This window comes from Capricornis sumatraensis, chromosome 22, assembly GCF_032405125.1.
Source record: "Capricornis sumatraensis isolate serow.1 chromosome 22, serow.2, whole genome shotgun sequence".
Lineage (NCBI taxonomy): Eukaryota > Metazoa > Chordata > Mammalia > Artiodactyla > Bovidae > Capricornis > Capricornis sumatraensis.
Genome location: NC_091090.1, coordinates 28882863 through 28904800, shown reverse-complemented (window position 1 = coordinate 28904800; position 21938 = coordinate 28882863). Strand labels below are relative to the sequence as shown.

General features: G+C 41.5%; 1 protein-coding gene across 1 annotated transcript in view; it reads left to right on the top strand.

Moving 5' to 3' along the window:
* Positions 1-21938, top strand: part of PKHD1 (PKHD1 ciliary IPT domain containing fibrocystin/polyductin) — a 445700-nt gene that overhangs the window by 103862 nt on the left and 319900 nt on the right. The gene's annotated exons all lie outside the window — the stretch shown is intronic.

Here is a 21938-nt window from a genome sequence, read left to right as displayed (position 1 = left end):
TCCTTCTTGTCTTCTCTGCACGTCTCAGTTTTCTCATCTGTAGATGGGATGATAAGAGAGATGCCTCACATGCTGGTTGTGAGGCTCTTACAGGGTTGTGACAGCGCAGGTCTCAGTGCAGTGCCCAGTATCTGATGAATAGTGTTCAGTTGGCGTTTACCATTATTGTTGTTGTATTTGCCATTCCTTCAAGCCTCGTGCCTTCTACCCTGAAGTTTCAATCGGTTTGGTTTTTATTTTGATGTTTTTCAAATTCAGATCAGTTGAGAGTGCTCCCCAAATGGGGAGGATCTGAGAGAATAAGGAAACCACTGAGTCAGGGACTGTGCTGGGCGCATGCCTTGCCTCATCCCTGGAGTGCTTTTTGGTCCTGTGGCTGGAGTTCTTTGGTGATGCCCCGACACCCCCTGTACCCACCACTGTACCTGGTACTTGCTCTGATACTCATTTTCTTCTAGATGGTGTGCCCTGGGGGGCAGTTTGGGCACCCAGCTTGACACTTGACATTAGCAGGTGCTGCCCTGATATCTTTTGAATAAATGACACTTCCAGATTTCATTCCTGGACCAGACTTCTCATCTTCTATTTTTCTTGGTGGAGGGATGAGGGATCATGTAGGAGTTAATTTTCTGGGCAACGAAACCATTGTCCTTAAAATACTGAGCCATGTTTATTTTGGATGCTATCTTCTAGAACAGAGCAAAGGCTTTTCTGACTTTTTGAGTGACTCTCATGCAAAGAGTTGACTCGTTGGAAAAGACTCTGGTGCTGGGAGGGATTTGGGGGCAGGAGGAGAAGGGGACGACAGAGGATGAGATGGCTGGATGGCATCACTGACTTGATGGACGTGAGTCTGAGTGAACGCTGGGAGTTGGTGATGGACAGGGAGGCCTGGCGTGCTGCGATTCATGGGGTCTCAAAGAGTCAGACACGACTGAGCGACTGAACTGAACTGAACTGAGGGAGCAGAATCAAATGTTTCCTGGATGCTTCTGGGTCATTAGCACAAACCTCAGTGATTTTACTTGTTAGAAATAACACTTCCACCAGAGGTAGTATTGAAAAAGCAGAAGGTGTGTGCTCTTTGCCAACGGCCACGAGCATACTGACCCATTGTACTCTTTCTTTGTATTCAGACTGCAGGTGTCTGTCAGGTGGGCCGCTGTCAGCAGCCTCCACTTCCTTGTCATGTGCCCTGTTCTCTTCTTCACTGACTGACTGCACAATTTTGGCAGATAGATATGCAATACCAATGTAAAGCAATTCTGAGTGCAACTTTGAAAGGTACTTCTTGAAGAAGTTCATGAGGTTGTATGTGAATCTTGTGAAATTAACACTTGCTCCCCCGCCCCGTCCGCTGCCACCATTTCTCATTAATCATCTTCATGACTGAGGATGTGAAATGTCAGGGATGCATCTTCTACCATTGAGACCTAATCTCATGATCCTAGAGGACCAGAGCCAAGTGTTGTATGTTACTTAATTTTCTGTTTCTCCTTCTTTTACATACTTAAGACACAGATAACTATAGTTACACAGATTCCCCCAGATAGAATCATTCTTATTTATCACTAAGTTTTTACTTCACCCTCTCACGTTTATAACTAGAAATATGCTAAGATGAAAAATACATTGATAATACAACCTGTGCCTTTTGTTAAGTAATAGCTATCAAAAATACTTTCTGATGCACTCATGATTGACAAAAATTATTAGAAAATTCTGCCCATTGTATAACTTAAAGAAATAATTTAGAAGTCATGTAGCATGTGAGAATAAGGAAACATACAAAGATTCTATTTGGTACTTTAAAAAAAATTAGAGTCTGATTATATTTGTTTTTTTTCTTGCTATGAAAATAAAATCTAGTAATGACAAAATATCTTTGGACAAAGAGCCCACCCTTCCCACTTCCTCCTCCGGTGGTAACCTCTGAATTACTGTCATACTTTGGAGTCATTCTCAAGCCTTTCCATTTTTGGTATTGTAGAGGTGGCCCAACTTGGTTTGCTAAATGAAACTTTACATTGTGCGATTTCTAAGTCACAGATTCTGAACTTCCTTTTCTTTGTAACTAAGCTTATGTCTGCATTCCTCAGAGGCGTTCCAGATTAGATTAGAAATTCTGCTTCTACTTTTGCTAGGTTGGGGAATGCCTCAGGCAAAGGATACCCCTAAATTCTCCAGCATAACAACAGCCTTAGGGAAAGGGTGGAGGTTCTGAATTTCATACTGATATTGACATCTGGGCAAGCTTAAGGTCAAGAATCCATACAGGATCACAGAAGAAGAGTGCTCTTAGGACTTTGGGAGGAGATCCAGAAGAGATCCTGCTTTGTTTGAATACATCATGGAGTTGGAGACTTAGTGCACAGACTGTGCAGGAGTGGGGTATGTGTAAATATCCATTTATGTCAGGCTCATTTCACTCTTCGTCCTCATTCTCCCTTCTTCAAAAAGTCAGTGTTCCGAAAGCCTTCTTTAAACTGTGGAAAATTCTGAGAGAGATGGGAATACCAGACCACCTGACCTGTCTCTTGAGAAATCTGTATGCAGGTCAGGAAGCAACAGTTAGAACTGGACATGGAACAACAGACTGGTTCCAAATAGGAAAAGGGAGTGTGTCAAGGCTGTATATTGTCACCCTGCTTATTTAACTTATGTGCAGAGTACATCATGAGAAATGCTGGACTGGAAGAAACACAAGCTGGAATCAAGATTGCCGGGAGAAATATCAATAACCTCAGATATGCAGATGACACCACCCTTATGGCAGAAAGTGAAGAGGAACTCAAAAGCCTCTTGATGAAAGTGAAAGAGGAGAGTGAAAAAGTTGGCTTAAAGCTCAACATTCAGAAAATGTAGATCATGGCATCCAGTCCCATCACTTCATGGGAAATAGATGGGGAAACAGTGGCAACAGTGTCAGATTTTATTTTTTGGGGCTCCAAACTCACTGCAGATGGTGACTGCAGCCATGAAATTGAAAGACGCTTACTCCTTGGAAGAAAAGTTATGACCAACCTAGATAGCATATTCAAGAGACAACTTGGTCCGTCTAGTCAAGGCTATGGTTTTTCCAGTGGTCATGTATGGCTGTGAGAGTTGGACTGTGAAGAAAGCTGAGTGCCGAAGAATTGATGCTTTTGAACTGTGGTGTTGGAGAAGACTCTTGAGAGTCCTTTGGACTGCAAGGAGATCCAACCAGTCCATTCTGAAGGAGATCAACCCTGGGATTTCTTTGGAAGGAATGATGCTAAAGCTGAAACTCCAGTACTTCGGCCACCTCATGTGAAGAGTTGACTCATTGGAGAAGACTGTTGCTGGGAGGGATTAGGGGCAGGAGGAGAAGGGGATGACCGAGGATGATATAGCTGGATGGCATCACTGACTCGATGGACATGAATCTGAATGAACTCTGGGAGTTGGTGATGGACAGGGAGGCCTGGCGTGCTGCGATTCATGGGGTCGCAAAGAGTCGGACACGACTGAGTGACTGAAATGAACTGAACTGAAAGAGGAGAGTAGCTTTCTTGACTTGGTTAATGATGGATTCACTCTCATTCAGTGAGCCATGATTTTAGCTAAGAATGCAGGGCATCTTCTCAGTCTCATCGATTTGTTCACTGTGCTCTCTTTGGAAAAGGTTTGTTTTAATGGCCTTGCCAACAACACAAGTATTTTCGTTTTGCCTTTGAAAGGGCTGACTTTTTTTTTCCCCTAATGGCCTGCTCCTTTGTTATAACTCCGCATTCTCAGACCTGTCCTTACAATCCAGGTTACTGTAGAGCAAAGAGCTTCATTAATGTGTTCCTGCTAGACTTGAAAACAATTAGAGCCGTGACTAGGAGGAGTTCAAGGGGACCCCCCAAATCCTGAAACCAAACAGACATCACAGGGCAGGGATAGCAGGTAAAGTGGTTGCTATAAACACTTTCTCTTGAAAGCTGTGTCTTTTCAATAAACACACCGTTAGGCCCTAGCAAAATATTTCCAGTTGGCGTCATGGGTGGTGCAGTGCTGGAAGCTGTTAGCTCATGCTCAGTTAAATTTCAAATGTCAAAGCTCATTAATAGTGATTTTAGCCAAAGACAGCTTGTAAGGAGCTGCGCAAACTTAACTTCCTCAAATAAAAGGAGAAGAAAGATGACCATTTAACATTGCTTTTCCTCCCCCTGCTTTCTTCACCTCCGCTCCGAGTTTGTTTTGGGTTTTATTGACAGTAGGTTTCAAGTTTATATTCTGCATTTCCCTTAATTTGCCTTGTCCTTTTATCCCCCCCTTGGGAAATAGGCCTATTACAAAGGTGTCGCGATGTTTCTTTGAGTTTTAGGAGGAGTGTTTTGTCTGTTTGAAGCGGGCCTGGAGGAGTCTGTGAAAGTGTTAAGGCAGACGGTTCGGCTTTTGAGAGACAGAAACACACTGGGATATGATTATGTGTTCAGATGCTGTTTCCAGCCTTGTCTGAATACAAATGTCAAAGGGGATTCTTTTTATACCAATAACGATGCTTCAAATTAAAATAGGAATACAAGCTGTATCCTCATTATTTGAGGTCTGGTCAGGTCTCAGCACTCTGGTGACCACTCAGCTTTCAAACTAAATGAAAACCAGGGAAAAAATTTTTTTAACCTGAATTTACTTGTGCAGTTGTGATTGTGGGCTGGCTTGCTGAGTTAAATTCTGTGAAAAACAAATTCATTAAGTCACCAATTACAAATTTGACATCAACTTGGCCACCTATAGATCTTGGATTTTCCTAGCAGCAGGGTTTACTATGCTCTCTTCCTGAGTCTTGCAGAGGTTTCCTGGGTGTCATGTAAGCAACACCTGACTTCCGGTTTTGGTGCTGGAGGCCTAACTTGCCCAGGGCAAATGTCTCAGAGGTGATCTAGGTGTGGCTGTCTCAAAGCTTCTTTTATTGGACCCTGTGACTACAGTTGCCTTGAGGAATTTGAGCTTGGGCTGCACCGAGGTTTTCGTGTGACTCCAATCAGAGTAGAGGTGGAGAATATGGGTGGATGAATATGCAGAGTGAATGTGTATCAGGGGATGGTGTTGAGTCAGGAGTTTCTTCTGAAGATTTATGACAATTGCCTCTTGGGGCGAGCATGGGTCCCAATCAGAAGTTTATGAGCCCAGTGTCATTTTCCACCAAAATAAAAGGAATTTTAATTTTTCCTCCCAAAATGTTTGTTTAGATTTTTAAAGATGCTTACTAATTTGGACAAATGTTGTTATGCTGAACAGAGATCATTAGTTGTGAATAGTCCACCTTCTTGAAATAAGAACCCAGTTACATTATTAAATGGATGGGTGTCCAGTTATTGTTTATAGATTTTGATGATATTTGATTTCCAGGTAAGGGCTTGAATAACATGAGATCATGTTGAGTAGACTATTTGGTCCAGAGTATTAAAAGTTTGCATGAGTTCTTTTTAAAAGTCAAGTAATTACATTTTCTGTAAGCAGGATCGTGATCTGGGAAGTATTTCTAAGTATACTCTTTTAGCTTTTATCTTTTCTATCTTCTCTCGTAAACATCCAGATTTTGCCCTTCTGAGAAAAGAAACAAGCATATGCAATATTATAAGAATTGGCTTTTATGTTGGTTTCTTCTAGACAGTGAGCTTCCTGAGAGCAGGGAATTATGTTACTTATCATTTTATCCTCGGGGCTTAGCACAGTATCTGGCTCAATAAATGTTTATTGGCTGAATATAGTAAAACTTCATTAATTGATACACTAACAAGATTGTAGGTGGAATATTTAACTTAAGAGAAAAATCCATTTTATGGACTTTAGCTCATTCATTATTTGCATGCAAATGGAAGCTGCAAATTACAAATCAGTGCTATCAATTTATTGAGGCAGGTCTAGAGGTGCACTGCCAGCAGACACAGCCCCAGAAATTTGGGTTGTACCTTGATGAATATATTCTGCAGTCTTTCTTAAAAAAACACTAAATCATTTTAACAGAGGACAAAGACATTGTAAGAGGAAGATTTTTGGTGTCACTGTAATCCTGTTCACTGCCTGCCTGTTCATATAACTGGTCTAACTCATGAAATTTGGTCTAATTGACTTGGTGGGAATCCCCTGTAAGAGTAGTTTTTCAAGAGCCTGAGAAAGCCATCACAGAGAAATTTAAAGTGGAGCCAGAGTGAGATGATGGAATTAGCCAGGAGAGGAGGGGCTTAGCATTAGCATGGTCATGATGTGTTTAGGAGATGGTGTAGCTTTGGGTATGAAGCCTTTCCATTAAGCTCTTCCATTGGTTCCCTTGAATCCCATCTCATTTGGCTTCAGTGAGGAGGGAGTGGAGATAGAAAATACCCCAAGATACCAAATATCGTGGGGATAAGTACTCAAGCAAAAATTCACAGCCTAGTGGGTGGAGAAAAAGGAGACAGCTCGTTTCAGGGTGAGGGGACACCAGCTAAAGCTTCACAGACAAAAGGGGATGACCTGGCTTTTGAAGACTGAGTAAGTGCTTCCCTGCTAGAACAGAGTAGAAAGGTCTTCTGGACAAAAGTTATAGAGGTCCACCTCCAGGACTGGAGGTGGGAGATAAGAAGTAGCAGAGTGTTGTCTAGGGAGCTGCAGGAGATTTCTGGGTGCCGTCGTGTAGGGAGGAGGTGAGTGGAGTGGGGAGGCGACCAGGGGCTAGAGAGCACAGAAGACTCACGGATACACTCAGGCACATGTACTCACAAAAACAAGGGGACAAACCCACTCTCCACAGAGCAGCAAGGCAATGCTGAGCCTTATTTCCATTTTGGTTTTGCATTCCTTCATCTGGTTTTAGAACCTTGAAAAAGTCATTTAACCTTTCTGAACTCTGGTGCCATCATCTGAAAAAAGAGGAGATAGGAGGCTTTAAAATTCTTCATTAAAAACAAAGAAACATCTCCCCCACCCCATCAGTTTTTAAATTGTAGCTAAATATGCAGAATATAAAAATTCACCATTTAGCCATATTTAATTGTTCAGTTAAGTGGCATTAAATAATTCACGTTGCTGGGCAGTCATCACCACTGTCTGTTTCTGGGACATTTTTGTATTCCCAAACTGAAACTCCATACCCATTAAACACTAACTTCCCATTTTACCTGCCCGCAGATCCTGACTACCACCATTCTACTTTCTGTCTCTGCATGTGGCAACATAGGTGTCTCATCTAAGTGGAATCGTATAGTATTTACCCTTTTGTAGCTGGCTTACTTCTCTTATGAGCTTCCAGAGCAGCTTCAGGGAAACCCTGAACCTCTTAATGTCTTCAGAGTTCATCCATGGTATGGATTTGCACACTTTGTTCATTCATCTGTGATGGACGTTTCGTCTCCCTCTACTTTGTGGCTTATAATAATGCTGCTATGACCATGGATATACAAATATCTGTTTGAGTCCCTGCTTTCAGTTATTTCAGGTATAAACCCAGAAGTAGAATGGTCAAATTTATATGGTACCCCAATGTTTAATGTTGCGAGGAACTGCCATACCAGTTCCAAAGTGGCTGCACCATTTTACATTCCTACCAGCAAGGGACAATACTTGTTATTTTGGTTGTGTTTTTGTTTTAACTAATAGCGATCCTAATGACTGTTAAGTGACATCTCATTGTGGTTTTGATTTGCATTTTCTGAAAAAGCCTCTTGATGAAAGTGAAAGAGAAGAGTGAAAAAGTTGGCTTAAAGCTCAGCATTCAGAAAATGAAGATCATGGCATCTGATCCCATCACTTCATGGGAAATAGATGGGGAAACAGTTGAAACAGTGTCAGACTTTATTTTTTGGGGGCTCCAAAATCACTTCAGATGGTGATTGCAGCCATGAAATGAAAAGACGCTTAATCCTTGGAAGGAAAGTTACGACCAACCTAGACAGCATAATTCAAAAGCAGAGACATTACTTTGCCAACAAAGGTCCATCTAGTCAAGGCTATGGTTTTTCCAGTGGTCATGTATGGATGTGAGAGTTGGACTGTGAAGAAAGTTGAGTGCCGAAGAATTGATGCTTTTAAACTATGGTGCTGGAGAAGACTCTTGCAAGTCCCTTGGACTGCAAGGAGATCCAACCAGTCCATCCTAAAGGATACCAGTCCTGGGTGTTCACTGGAAGGACTGATGCTGAGGCTGAAACTCCAGTACTTTGGCCACCTCATGCAAAGAGTTGACTCATTGGAAAAGACCCTGATGCTGGGAAGGATTGTGGGGAGGAGGAGCAGGGGAAGACAGAGGATGAGATGGCTGGATGGCATCACCGACTCGATGGACATGAGTTTGAGTGAACTCCAGGAGTTGGTGATGAACAGGGAGGCCTGGCATGCTGCAATTCAGGGGTCGCGAAGAATCGGACACGACTGAGCAACTGAGCTGAACTGAAGGATTAGTCATGTTGAACATCTTTTCATATGTTTATTAGCTATTTATAAATCTTTGGAGAAATGTTACTCAAGTCCATCAGCCATTTTTATTGTTATTTTGAAGAGTTGTATTATTTATTGACCACAATGAGTGGCATGTGAGATCTTAGTTCCCCAACAAGTGATAGAACTTGTGCCCCCTCCATTGGAAGACAGGGTCTTAACCATTGAGCTGGCGAAGAGGTTCCCCCCATCCCCCTGCCCCAATCAATTTTAAATAAGGTTGTTTGGGTTTTTTTTGTTGTTGTTGCAACTCAGAATTTCTTTATACATTCTGGATATTAATCCTTTATCAAATACGATTTGCAATCCATTCTTCTATTACACAGGTTGCCTTTTTCACTCTGTTGATAGTGTCCTTTGATATACAAAAGTTTTTAATTTGATGAAGTCCAGTTTATCTAGTTTTGTTATTGTTATTGTGCTTTTGGTATCACAGTGAAAAAATCGTTTCCAAATCCAAACATCATGATTTCCTCTACATAACAACAAAGAAGCATCGTTTATAAAAATTATGTTGGCCTAAGTTCTGTCTTTAAAATTCAAATCTCTAGCTTAGTCTGAAGAAGATTAACTTCATTTATCTTCTGCTCTTGTCTCTAAACATCCTTTCAGTAAGTTCAGTCGCTCAGTCATGTCTGACTCTTTGTGACCCCATGGACTGCAGCATGCCAGGCTTCCCTGTCCATCATCAACTCCCAGAGCTTGCTCAAACTCATGTCCATTGAGTTGGTGATGCCATCCAATCATTTCAACCTCTGTCATCCCCTTCTCCTCCTCCCCTCAATCTTTCCCAGCATAAGGGTCTTTTCCAATGAGTCAGTTCTTTGCATCAGGTGGCCAAAGTATTGCAGCTTCAGCTTCAGCTTCAGCATCAGACCTTCCAATGAATATTCAGGACTGATTTCCTTTAGGATTGATTGGTTTGATCTCCCTGCAGTCCAAGGGACTCTCAAGAGTCTTCTCCAACACCACAGTTCACAAGCATCAATTCTTTTGGGTACTTCTTACCATCTCAGTTGTTTGAGGAATTCAGCAAGGTGTCAATGATCTATGTCCAATGAAGGTTTAGGTTTGCTTTGGGTTGCTCATGTGAAAACTTAAAGACTGGCAGAGGAAAAGCTACCTTCCCATCTCAGCTGTGAGTACTCAGTTGTGTCTGACTCTTTGCCACCCCATGGACTGTGGCCCTTCAGGTTTCTCTGTCCATAGAATTTTCCAGGCAAGAATACTAGAGTGGGTTGCCCTTTTCTACCCCAGAAAGAGGGAGGAGTAACAAGGAAATGTTATTTCTTTCTTCTTTATGTGATTGATAAGGAGGTAAAGTGAATTTTTTCTCAGTTTTCTGAAACAACAGACATTCCTGTGGGTAGATCCTACGCAAAGGAAATTTCACCTGAAGGAGTTGTCCAGAAGTAGGCAATGGGGAATATGGAAAGCTGTGCCATGTGCTTACCAACTTTTTCATGGCATCCATTGATATATCTCATACCTACCAAAAAGGCATTATTTTTTGGCTGCAGCATGCAGCTTATGGGGATCTTAGCTCCCCAAGCAAGGGTCAAACCTGTGTCCCCTGTAGTGGAAGCAGAATCTTAACCAATGAACCACCATGAAAGTTCTGAATGCATGTTGATTTGTCCATCAAGAAAATTTTAGAAGAGCTCCTTGTGCATGCGTGCTAAGTCGCTTTCGTCATGTCTGACTCTTTGCAACTCTCTGTACTATAGCCCACCAGGCTCCTCTGTCTGTGGGATCCCTCAGGCAAGAAGTATTCTTGCCAGTAGGAGTGGGTTGCCGTGTCCTTCTCCAGAGGATCTTCCCTACCCAGGGACAGAACTTGTGTCTCTTACATCGCCTCCATTGGCAGATGGGTTCTTTACCACTAGTGCCACCTGGCCTTACTGGGAACTCTATTTCATCCCATTGGGGAAATGGGGAAAGAAGAAGCTTCTATTTGATTCAGGCGAAAAAGAGCTATGTGAATAATTAATCCTCAGCCAGTTGAGGTCCTGATTTTCAGCAGAGGGATAATGCTCCCAAATCGGGAGAACTCGTGGAAAGGTGTCTTTCATGTGTTATGTTATGATTTCTGATCACCATCCCATATTGCTTATTGAATTAGTCCAGTCTTGGATCCCTAGAAGGTTGATTACTGCTGCTTTAAGGCTCATTCATGGGGGTCTTTGTGGCTTTTAAACGTCCAGACTTTTTGGGTCATAACTATGCTTGTGGATTGTTTAATATTTGCTGAGGGTTCTGAGTTTTCTGCCTGTAGAGACACAATAAAGAAAGTTTCTCAAGTGTTTGCATAAACTTATGTGTATATGTTATACATATACCCATGTTTATACATTATGTGCATTGTATACAATGAATGCCAGGTGACTGTAAAGCAAACGATTAAAGTGCATTTTGCTATCTGGGAAGTCTATGGAACTTTATGAATTTTTGGACAGGTTTTGGAAAATTTTTCTTTGCGGGGTTTTCTTTAAAGAAGAGTTTGTTGGAAAAATGCATATATGTCATTCATTTTATTTATCATCAGACAAAGCAATAACTTACACATATATATTTAAAAAGCAGTTGAGAGCACCTTTCTTTGAGATAATAAATAGATGGCAGTTTAGTTGATTTTTGGAAGCTTTATTTTTAATCGTAGGGACATTTAAATTATGTTACCACTGGGCTTGCCACACCTACCCATACTGATACATGGCATATGAAAATTTGGAAAAATAAAACATTGACATTTTTCTATCATGTCAAAATAGCATGTGGTTTTGATCCTGAGAGTGGAGGGTTTCCATCAGACTGCTCTATCTGAGATCTCTGGATCTATTTCCTCCTTTGCCTGGACTGCTGTTACTGGTAGTTGGCATTATTCAATTCTCTCTACATTTTACCCTTGGTGTTTACCTCTAATGTCGCTCAAGTCAGTAGATGATTCATTGCGTCTGGAACCAATAAACAGGGTTTGGCAGAAAAGGGACAGTGTGTGGCAGATGCGTTTGGAGGGAAGGGAACAATGCACTTGGAGCTGGGCTCTAAGAGCTTACAAATTCAGTTATGCATTTGTGGGTCCAGGGGAGGGTCCTGTAATGCCTGCGCCATAGAGAGTGCTCAGTAAACGTTCATGAAGCTGATGGTGATGATTTAATCAACACAACCGGTGTATATAAGGAAAACATCTGCACTGCAGGGGACAGGCAAGTTCCCCAAATTCTAGATCCTTAAGATGGCATCCCAGCTTTGAAATCCATCATTTAATCTTTCTGGGCTTCCTCATTCCCGAGTAGGATTGATAATTTTGTGGTATTAGCATTAAAAAAAAAATCATTTTTGCATCATCAAATGCCAGACTATATATGTGTGAATGCTTAATGATAAAAGATTATGCTACTTTGATATCAGGGGATCTGAAAACCTAAATTAACATTTCCTTTGTCTTCCTAAAAGGTACGGTAATCACTATCCTTAAAGAATGCAGGAAGAGTTATGTAGTCAAGATTGATGGAGATGGTACAGAATGGATTTCTCTGGTTTTGGAGCTTGGTTTTCCTCTGCATTGCTTCTTCTTCTTCTTTTTTTTCAAGTAAGGGAATACAAAGCCAGATTCTCTTCTCTCCTTGGGGAGCAATGCAAGCAAAAGAGTAATGCTATTAAAACCAATTATATTCAAATACTATTTTCAGAAGTCTAGGCAGAATCTGGGCTTTCAAAAATTCTTCATCTCTCCCAAAGGACATGCATTATGGTTGTGTTTAGGATCAGGAAGCTTTTGCATTTCTTCAGCCTAAAATAGAGAAAGGTTGTGAAGACACAGCAGCCCTAGGACATTATCTGTTTTTCTTCATCTGTCTTAACTTTTCCTGAGCAAATGAGTTCTCAGGTCTTAAACTTCTTGGCATTGTAAATAAACAACAATAGCAATAACAAAAAACAACCCGAAAAAACTGTATTGCCTGTCCTGTGTGCTGGGAGTCACTTATGCAGTGGGAGAACCATCTGACTTTCTGCCCCGCACCACTGTCTTAGCAGCTTAAGACAAGGCCCGTTTATTATCTCCAAGTTTCTGCAGGTCAGATGTCTGGAAGCAGAGTAGCTGGGCTGTCTATACAACATCTCATAAGGCTAAAGTTAAGGTGTCAGGCTAGTTACATCCTTACCCTGAGCTCAAGGTCTTCCTTCAGTCTCATTCAGGTTGTTGGCTGAAGTCAGTTTCTTCAATCTACAGGATGAGGGCCTCAGATTTTGTTGGCTCTTGGCCAGGGACCAGTTTGGGTCCTTGAGGCTGCTCTTAGGTCCTAATCATCTGGTTCTCTCCATAACCTGGCAGTTTGCTGCTTCAAAGTCAGTGAGGGCATCTCTCTTTTAAGGGCTCACATATATCTATCCCTTTTGACTAACCCAAAGTCAGCTGATTTTTGAACTTAATTATACCTGCAAAATTTCTTCACTATTGCCATATGATGTAACCTAGTCATGGGAGTGAAATCCCATCCTATTCATCAGCTCTGTTCCTACTACAGGGGAGGGAAATATCTGTGGCATGTATATAAGGGGGCGTCAAGAATCCTGAGGGCTATCTCAGAATTCTTAATACACATAGTATGCTCAAATTTGGGGATTAGAGGTCTCTAGACATAGCCTTCGTGAAAGTCAAATTCTGCTGGCATCGCAGTGGTCTGTTCCGTGTCTTTCTGAAGGTCACACATTTCACTGAAACCTGGGTTCTCCTGGAGTGCTGGGGAATGGAGTCATTATGGTCTATTTCCATTCCTGGAGGCTTTTTTAAAAATTGGATTTTTAAAACCTGGTTGGTTTTTTTTGTTTCATTATGTAGCATGTGGGATGTTAGTTCCTTGACCAGGCTTGGAACCTGAGTCCCCTGCGTTGGAAGCATAGAGCCTTATCCACTGGACCACCAGGGAAGTTCCTCCATTCCTGAAGGCTTTAATGAGGCTGTTAGTTCTAGCTTCCAATGAGGGGTTCAGGTTTGAGGTGGTCTCTCGGGAACTTAACTTAGGAGAGAGAATTTTTACTCTAGGCACGCTACCTATCTCTATATTCAGGGTTTCTCAAGACTGGCCATGCCTGATGCCCACACAAGCACTGGAAGAAGGCTTGACTTTGGTTCTAATCCAAATGTAAGGAACTGATGTGATGTCACCTCAGACCTAGAAATGTGCCTGGGCATGTCCTTGCCCTCTGTGATCTGTGGGCTTGGTTCCTCCAAAGAGGTAGGGCAAGGAGGAAAGAAGAGGAAACCATGGAGAAGACTCAATTTGTTCCTGTTCATCAGAAACCTACCCACTTTCTTAATTGATTGTTCATTACAAAGTAGCTTGATGCTTCTTTAGCCTGGGAGCTAAATGTAATCAACTTTTGTTTGTTTCTGTAAAAAACATTTTTTTTTTTTTGCCCTTGAGGAGATCATTATTTCTATTGTATGAAGATGGTAGCCCAAACATTAAAAGTAATTAGAGCAGATGGCAGTGAATATGGCTATTGTAAAATACAGGGATGCTTACAAACTGGTTTTCATTCTCTCAGCTTCCTCCTTTTCTTTCTGCCACCGCATATTCATTTTGCTTCCCTTCAGGTATAAAGGGGAGGGGAAAAGAAAAGGAGGAAGAAAAAAGGTTCCCCTGGTACAGGAAACTGAGGAGCTGTCAAAAGGTTCATAGCAGGGAAAGTGAGCTCCCGTGTATTCAATCACTGAAATTAAGTGTTTTCGAAGGTGGTGCAGTCACGGGTCCATTGCATGGGGAAATAACATGCTGTAGTCCATCACTTAAAATGTTAACCTTGTCTCTTACTAGTGACTGGGAACAGAAACACGTGCTCTGCGCTCGCTGGTTAAATGGCAGTGTGTCAGCTCTGTGGAAAAGGCTAGCGTGTATCTGTCAATCTTCTGATTTGGCCTTATGTGTGTATGTGTGCATGTCCAGGTGACACACACACACACACACACACACACACACACACACTCTCACTTCCACTTGCCCTTATGTAGCCTTCAGAGACCTGGCTTATTGCTTACGGGAAAATGAAGAGACTTGAACCGGTTCCCAGTGTTTCCGTGTATAGTCTTTTGCTTGTCAGTCCCCAGATTCTTAGGTAGTTGTATGATAATTATTTTTAATTGTAGAAGGCTCTATTTTGAATATGTTTCAGTATTGATGGAATATAGATATACTGTTGTTGTTGATTAGTCACTAAGTCGTGTCCCACTCTTTTGCCACCCTGTGGACTGTAACCCACTGGGCTCTTCTATCCATGGGATTTTTCCAGGCCAAAATACTGGAGTCGGTTGCCCTTTCCTTCTCCAGGGGATCTTCCTCACCCAGGTATTGAATCTGACTCTCCTGCAACGGCCGGTGGATTCTTACCACTGAGTCACCCAGGAATGCTATAGATGTAGTATACTGAGCAATAGCAGTTGTTATTATTATACTGATTATATAAATCAGGATATATCAGGAGTAAGCAATTTTTTTCTGTTAAGAGCCAGGTAGCTTTTAGCTTTGGTGGGACATAGAGTCTCTGTCACAAACGGAAAGGAGCCATAAAATAGTATTTAAGTGAATGGTCAAACCGATGTTCCAATAAAACTTTATTTTTATTTCAGCTGTAGTTTGTGAACCCTGTTATAGACTGCTGAATGTTTTACTTGAGTCTTTTCTCTGTGACGTGAAGAACTTGAGGTCTTTTTGCAGTGGGAAACATGACTGAATGTCCTTCTTCAGCAGGAAGATTACAGAGCTGTGCAAACTTCTTGCCTCCAGATCCAGCCACCCTCTCTGGGCTCCTTGATGAGCTTGAGGCATTTTACACATCTCCTTTCTCAGAACACCTCTGGCTCATACTCCACCTCTGCTCCCATCTATTATCTGAGAGGCTGGACCCTGATCACTCGATATGAAATATTTTCCCACATGGCGCTTCTGTTCTACTTCCCCTTGCTTTTGCTTTTCAGGTCACGTGATTTGTTTTATTTATTTATCTTTACCTCCCTAAGATATAAGCTCCCCAAGATTAGGGTTTTGTTTTATTTTGTGGTCAATAAATACTTGTTGAATCCAGAGATTCGTCTGCTCCTTCAGGCCAGGAGGTTGAAAAGAGTCTATGATGATTGAGTGAGATAATACTTGTTTTTTTAAAAATTTTATTGAAGTATAGTTTATTTACAGTGTTAATTTCTGCTATACAGAAAAGTGATTCGGTTATTATATATCTATAGATAATATATGTATGTATGTACATATATATTATATATGTATAATGTATACATGCATTATACTGTTCAGTTCCAGTTAAGTTGCTCAGTTGTGTCCGACTCTTTGCGACCCCATGAATCGCAGCATGTCAGGCCTCCCTGTCCATCACCAGCTCCAGGAGTTTACCCAAACTCATGTCCATCGAGTCGGTGATGCCACGGTTAAGTGCACACCAAAATGTTAGCCATTATGAATAATCTTTAAAATTTCATATTTCAGAAATTTTAAGAAGAGAGGGTAATGTGTAGGTTTTTCAGTTGCGAGGGTGAGTGATACTGTAAGTCAAACGCCTAGCACTGTGCCTGGGGCTTAGGAGACACTGGTTCATAGAATGGTCTTCAGGCTTATAATTCAGAAGAGACATTATTTAAGGAGATCTGGAGATTCAAGTGGAAGAGAAGATGAAGAAAGTTTCTGCAAATTTGTCCTGTCTGCAGACTGTACTAGTTCCTTCAGCTCAAGAGTGCTAAAATAACTTACCTGGATGGGCACTGAGCTAATATCAGTATTAGAGAAATCATGGCATGTACACGGGTTCGATCCCTGGGTCAGGAAGAAGATCCCCTGGAGAAGGAAATGGTAACCCACTCCAGTATTCTTGCCTGGAGAATCCCATGGACAGAGGAGCCTGGTAGGCTACAGTCCACGGGGTCACAAACAGTCGGACACAACTGAGCGACTTTGCTTACTCACTTAGGACGTTCACAGAAGGGAGAGAGAAGCTGGTGAATTGCCCGGTTTTCTAACAGGGGCAAAGTTAAGTGTGAATTGGGTCCCAGTTGCTGGCAGAAGGTGTTACTGACATTTCTTTGAGTCATGGATGTGCTGGGCAGTGTGTGTGTGTGTGGGGACTTTCTCATGTTATCTCATCATCGTGAAGGGTTTATAAGCACTGAGAAAAGAAGTGATCATTGAGAGTAAGCATGAGCCCAGTAAGAACAAATCATGCCAAACTAATTTAATTTCCTTTTTGTTCCCTAAGGAGTTATTAGTTTAGAGGTCAGGTGCGCTATTTGTAATCCTGGATTTGTAAGTGGTTGGCTTTTCCTACAATGAACATTTTTTTGGGTTTCATAATCAGCTGAAATAATCTCAGCCTGTGTTAATTTATGTATAGGGTCCAGGTTGAAAAAACAAAAGGTAATTAACACACTGGATTTCACCTGGTAGGCAGTCTTTCCCAGAGTTAGCCATCTAATTTTCTGAACTCCCATAGTACCTTGCTTATACTTTTAATTATTGAATTAATCATGCTTTATATTAATTACCAAGCTATGTATCTTTTTTTCAATGATAGCACAAGCACCTTAAGAACAAGGATGAGGTCACATGTATCTAAAAGAAATACCTTTACACTAGCTCATTCAGGAAAGGTTTGGGATTTTAATTGGTCACCATGCAAAATATCACCCAATATTATAACTTAATTATTAAAATAGCCAAGACTCTTAATTGGGAGAGCAAGTGTTATTTAGTAAATGGTATGAAGTCATTTCACTATTTGGGGGAAAAACAAAGCTAAGATAAAAAATAAGGATAAATGGAAAACTTCCCACCAACATAAATTCTAAATTAGTTAAGAATTAACATACAAATGTAAAATCCTACAAATCAAGAAGAACACACGTTAAAAGTGCTATTTGTATCAGAATGAAAGAAGGGAGTCTTATGTGCAAAAGAATGGGGGATGTTACAAAAGAAAAGGTCAGTACATTTGGTTTGATAAAAATTTAAAACATTTCTATGTAAAAGATCACTGAAAAAAGTAGAAAAAATCTGCAGCTTCATATCAGATTATCTGAGTTATCAAAATAATATTTTAAAGTATGGGTTAGCGATTATGAGCCCACAAAAGACTTGAGTATTCAAACATATTTTGGCGGTAACTACTATGTGCCAGGTATTGTTGTAGGTACTGCAATACAAGGGCTTCCTTAGTGGCTAAGTGGTAAAAAGAAACCCGCCCGGCAATGCAAGAGAGCCGGGTTTAATCCCTGGGTTAGGAAGATCCCTGAAGAAGGAAATGCAACCCACTTGAGTTTTTTTGCTTGGGAAATCCCGTGGACAAAGGAACTTGGCGGGCTACAGTCCATGGGGTTGAAAAGAGTTGGTCATGACTTAGGGACTAAACAACAACAGTGACTGGAATACAGCAGAAAACCAAGATGTTCTCCTGAAGCTTACATTCAACTGGGGCTTAAGTAACTATGAACAATACACAATGTTTCAGTGATGTTAAGTAAGTTCTTTGGAGAAAGCAGAGCTGTGTAAAGGGTGGAGAGAGTGTCAGTGATAGGGGCCTCTCTTTTCCTATTTCCAGGATTAGTTTGCTGAAGCAGGCATTCTGGGTAGGTGTCACCTAGTTCCTACTTGTCTTTGTCATCCAGGAGACACTGTTTCTAGAAAGATCCCCACACCCTGCCTGCTCCACCATCCCTGCTTAACACAGATGCTCGCAAATAGGTCTTTGCTCTGCCTGGTGTTCCAACTTGCTGATCAATGATTTCTTTCAAGATAACTCTGGTGGTGTTGCAAATACATATAAGGTGACACGTAAGATTTGCAGACACTGCACATTCCCTGAAGTTCAGAGGAGTGCTGACAAGCTGTAAAGGAAAAAACAAATTGCATTCTCTTCTCGCTGAGCCAGGAAAGTTTTTGCTTGTGTTTTATTTGTTTGGGGGGTTTTGTTTTGGCTTATTTGGGGCTGTAGGTTCTGAGGTAAAAATGAGGTTGTGTTCTGGATAGTTTCCAAATCTTTATTTTCATCCCCCCTCATTTGCCCCCATACGCCCATAGGCAGATTTTCTTCATTTGCAGAATGGGAATTAGTGATTTGTTTATCTCAAAGATGAAAACCAGAAATAAAGGCTGAACACCTTGGGGACTATGGTAGAAAGAGGTGTGATTTGGTGAAACTTGCATTGACCTGGGAGTTGAGTTGGTGGCACAGAGCCTGGCTTGCACCTAAAACATTACATTGGTATCAGCTGAGAGTCTTTCAAATGTACGGACAAGAAGTCTTTTTAATGATCCTGTTGGCATTCTTTTTTGCTTGATTGGATCAAAATGATAGGAATGGAAGGATAAAGATGTTGGGAAGTGGGCCACCTCCTCTGTCTCATGCAATTATTGCCTAGGAAGCCGGTGGAATGGAATTATACTACCATTGTGTCTGCAATGAAAATAGAGAGCTAAAATTCTTATAGCAGCATACATATTACCATGGATTCCCTGACAATTTGAAATCGTGGAGATAGTTGACTCTTCTGCTTCCCAAGGTGCTGTCAGACATGTGAGGGTCCATTAATGTTTTAGGCCTTTAGTATTTAGTCATTGTTTTGTAATAGGCATGAATTATCGATAACATTTTATATAATTTCAAGATACCTTTATTATAGTAAGGAAAAGTTTTGGGCAGAGAGAAGCTTAGGTCTTTTAAAAGTTAATGCTTAGCATTGAGAACTGTTTAAAAGGTACCACACTGAATAAAGGGCTTCCCAGGTGGCGCTAGTGGTAAAGAACTTGCCTGCCAATGCAGGAAACGTAAGAGACATGGGTTTGGTCCCTGGGTTGGGAAGATCCCCTGGAGGAGGGCATGGCAACCCACTCCAGTATTCTTGTCTGGAGAATCCCATGGACAGAGATGCCTGGTAGGCTACAGTCCATAGAGTTGAAAAGAGTTGGACACAATTGAAGCGACTTAGCACACATAGCACATTTTATAAATATATATGTGTATATAAATACATATATATACACACACTTGTATATATAGGGCTTATATATATGTATGTATATATATATATATATATATATATATATATATATATACACACACACACACACACACACACTTGTATATATAGGGCTTCCCTGGTGGCTCAGAGGTTAAAGCGTCTGCCTGGAATGTGGGAGACCTGGGTTCGATCCCTGGGTTGGGAAGATCCCCTGGAGAAGGAAATGGCAACCCACTGTAGTACTCCTTCCTGGAGAATCCCATGGAGGGAGGAGCCTGGTAGGCTACAGTCCATGGGGTTGCAAAGAGTCAGACACGACTGAGTGACTTCACTCATACTCACTGTATATACAAACACAGTCACACATATATATTCTTTTACAGATACTTTTCCATTCTAGATTATTTGGTTCAGTCGCTCAGTCATGTCCGACTCTTTGCAACCCCATGGACTGCAGCACGCCAGGCCTCCCTGTCCATCACCAATTCCTGGAGTTTACTCAAACTCATGTCCATTGAGTCGGTGATGCCATCCAACCATCTCATCCTCTGTCGTCCTCTCCTCCTCCCCAATCTTTCCCAGCATCAGGGTCATTTCCAATGGGTCAGCTCTTTGCATCAGGTGGCCAAAGTATTGGAGTTTCAGCTTAAGCATCAGTCCTCCCAATGAATATTCAGGGCTGATTCCTCTGGGATGGACTGGTTGGATCTCCTTGCAGTCCAAGGGACTCTCAAGAATCTTCTCCAACACCAGAGTTCAAAAGCATCAATTCTTTGGTGCTCAGCTTTCTTTATAGTACAACTCTCACATCCGTACATGACTACTGGAAAAACCATAGCCTTGACTAAACAGACCTTTGCTGGCAAAGTAATGTCTTTGCTTTTTAATATGATGTCTAGGCTGGTCATAACTTTTCTTCCAAGGAGCAAGTGTCTTTTAATTTCACGGCTGCAGTCACCATCTGCAGTGATTTTGGAGCCCCCAAAAATAAAGTATGTCACGGTTTCCATTGTTTCCCCATCTATTTGCAATGAAATGATGAGACCAGATGCTATGATCTTAGTTTTCTGAATGTTGAGTTTTAAGCCAACTTTTTCACTCTCCTCTTTCACTTTCATCAAGAGGCTCTTTAGTTCTTCTTCACTTTCTGCCATAAGGGTGGTGTCATCTGCATATCTGAGGTTATTGATATTTCTCCCGACAATCTTGATTCCAGCTTGTGCTTCATCCAGCCTAGTGTTTCTCATGATGTACTCTCATAAAAGTTAAATAAGCAGGGTGACAATATACAGCCTTGACGTATTCATTTCCTGATTGGAACCAGTTTAGATTATTACAAGATATTGAATATAGTTCCCTGCGCTATACAGCAGGTGCTTATTGTTTATGTGCTTTAGATATAATAGTGTATATCTTAATTCCTAGCTCTTAATTTACCCCTCTTGAGCTTTTGGCTCCGTTCTGGTGACACTGGAGGAAGCTCCACCTTAAATAGCTCTAGGCTGAGAAACTCAGTCCGAAGTATCATTTTTTAAATAAAAGGGTAGGATTTCTCTAGAGTCCTTTCCATCATTGACCTTCTAGAAATCCAAGTTTTTTGCTTTTCATATATTTTGTCATAGTGACTCGGGGCTGATTTACAGATAATCTGGTTCACCGTCTCTGGAGTTGTCTTTACCATCTTTCAATCTTTTCCATCTTCTCACCACTTTATTCCACTCCAGTTTCCTCCCGTCACCCCTCCCCCCTTTCTCTTTGTGGATTGTACAGGAGTGAATTAAAGTATTATGTGACTGTAGAATGTCTGGCCTTATAAGGAGATGTTTCTCTATTTTTCCCTCCCTGTGCCTAGCTTCAGTGTGAGATCGGTAGAGTGCTAAATTTCTCTTCTACTTTTTGAGTCTGTGGATGCTTATCCTGTGGGCATGTTTCATACAGCTCACGACAATGCCCGGGTACCACACCTTATTTTCCCCCCATAGTGCTGGGACTGCTTATCACTGTGCCTAACGCCTTGCCATCTTTTAAACTGGGATGACTCACTGACGTATATCTCCTGCGTAGATGCAGAGAATGAAAAGATCCTACTTTTCCGTATCCCCAAGCTTTGTTGGTGGTGAGGTTCAGTACAATCCGGGACTAGTGAGCTGGGGGTCAGTACACCCTCCGGAAAATCTGCTGACTCTTCTAGGAGCACGTTTCTCTATTTCCTCTGTCTGAAACACTCCAGGGCACTGTTCTCTGTGGAGGTGCAGTTATTGGTATTATAAACATGCTTCCCCTTCTCTCATCTTCTCTCATCTGCCTCTAACACCTTACCAGAGGACCTTCTAGGCATCTATTTTATAGGAACCGGGGCTTCTCATTAGGTTGGAATCTGGGTGGCAAGAAGTGTGGGGAGAGAGGCCTGCACTTGTCATCTGTATGACCTTGAGCCAATCACCTTCTCCAAGAGGATTCCACTATATTCATAGAGTTGCAGTTCCCTGGC